This window comes from Orcinus orca, chromosome 17 (assembly GCF_937001465.1).
Source record: "Orcinus orca chromosome 17, mOrcOrc1.1, whole genome shotgun sequence".
NCBI classification, from domain to species: domain Eukaryota; kingdom Metazoa; phylum Chordata; class Mammalia; order Artiodactyla; family Delphinidae; genus Orcinus; species Orcinus orca.
Genome location: NC_064575.1, coordinates 34,907,760 through 34,910,069, shown reverse-complemented (window position 1 = coordinate 34,910,069; position 2,310 = coordinate 34,907,760).

Here is a 2,310-nt window from a genome sequence, read left to right as displayed (position 1 = left end):
TCCTAGCATACACTAAATATTCCATTCATTAAAAACGATGGTATTATTAGTTTGGATAAGACATTTCTCCTTACCTGGAGAAGTATTAGGTGAAATGTTTTCTAAATACCCTGATAGCTCAAAGGAAAAAAAAAAACCACCTATTTTAAGAAACAGTTTAGGGACTTCCCTTGTGGCATAGAGGTTAAGAATCTGCCTGCTAATGCAGGGGACATGGGTTCCATCCCTGGTCCAGGAAGATCCCACATGCCGTGGAGCAACTAAGCCCATGCACCACAACTACCGAGCCTGCGCCCTAGAGCCCGTGAGCCACAACTACTGAAGCCCGTGCACCTAGAGCCCGTGCTGCACAACAAGAGAAGCCACCGCAATGAGAAGCACGCACACCGCAACGAAGAGTAGCCCCTGCTCGCTGCAGCTAGAGAAAGCCTGCGCGTAGCAATGAAGACCCAATGCAGCCACACATACATACATAAATACATAAATATACATATATATATATAAAAGAAAGAAACAGTTTAACCTACTGAGTCTACTAGCCTACTCTGTACTCAGTTCCCCCGGTGTAACATGAAATCCAGGTTTATGCTTATACAAACTAACATTTGGAAATAAGCATTAATAAATAAAAAAATACATTCATCATTGCTAGAGTAGTTTAGATCTTACTGTGTGTTCCATAGCCATTGAATTTCTATTTTGCCTTTCTTTACATGTGCATAACTAATAGACTCATTGCAATAGTTTATGCCTGTTTTCCCTGCTACTTTAACAACTGAACGGAGGTAGGGCCCTTTCTTGTTTTAATGACTGTAGAATCCTTGGAATCTGCAGTACTATGTGGCACACGGCGGGCAGTGAAGAGTGTTCTGTGGTTCTACTGATTGAAGTTACCCTATCACAGGGCTCACGGTACTTTTAGAAGTGAAAATTAATACTAGCTGTTAGAACAGATGCACGCAAATTCTCAGTGATGGATAGTAGCTTTACTGGCAGGGTCTGGAACAGTGGTGCTCCTGTGTCACTAGTGATGGGGGCACAGTGAGAAATCCTGGCAGAGCCTCCATCACCAGCGACACACAGGAGCACCCCCGTTCCAGACCCTGCCAGTAAAACTATTATTAACTATTACAGTTCTGTTGAGCCTGCAAAAACTATCAATTGACTTTTTTCACCCAGCCTTATACACCCTTCCCCACCAGAAAGCAGGTGAAGGAAAGATACTGAATCGGCATTTGAAAGGATTTCACTTCTCTCCTTTCCAAGCCACCCTTCAGTGTGACCAATATCAGTGATTATGTTATGAAACTAGAGAGTAAACATTTAATTTACGTTTTTGTTTGGTTGTGAAGACGTAGATGTACACACACACACACATACACACACACAAAGAGAAAGAGAAAGAGAAAGACAGAGTGAGAGAGTACTTGCAAGTGTTTTAGAGAATGTCTCAAAACAGTCAACATTCAAAACAGAGAACAGTTCTGCTGGAAGATTAATATTCATTCTCACATAGTGCTGGGTAAATTTGAAATTAAAACCTCAATTCCTTGATTCATATCAATAAAGGGATATTTCCAAGAACCTCTTTTTCACATCAAAACATTAATTTGTCAAAGCAAACAATGTCCTTCTTTTTGCAAATGCTTATTACCTTTTCAGACTATTCCTAAACTGCACGTTCTTTCTTATTAAAATTCAGCTATAGATATGTTGGCCATTCAAGACAGATGCTGAAATTTTTAATTTTCTAATAGGTTACCTTCAAGTGCTGAGTGATCACCAAGAACTGGAAATGGTGGATAATCTGCCTCTGTGATCCCAGAATAGAGCTCACAGAACCTTTGGGTAATCAACGTATAGAACAGCATCACAGCACTGGGGTGGTTTAAACATGGACAAACTGGTATAGGTAATGTGGTTGAGAATCAAATCACTGAAGTACTGAAGATTAAACAGAATTAATGAATATTATGCTGCAGTCTCCATAAATGAGCCAACAAATATGCAGCAAAATCCTGAACTGCAGCCTTGAAATAAGGAGCTTAATGTAATTCAATGTTTATTGGTTGCCTAGAAACTAACTTAGAAGGGGGTTGGGCAGGCAGGACTACAAAACATGAAGGGTTCATAGGTTTAATAAGGAAATTATTAACTCTGAACTGTGTGGCGATGTGAGATATAAGTTCTCCAGTGGTCTCCTCTTCCACAAGCCCCTTAATATATTAGAAGGCAAGGTTAGGAGGCATGCAGAGAGGTTGCTATATAATGACAGAGCAGTGGTTAGGGCTCCAGGCAATCATGGACAGC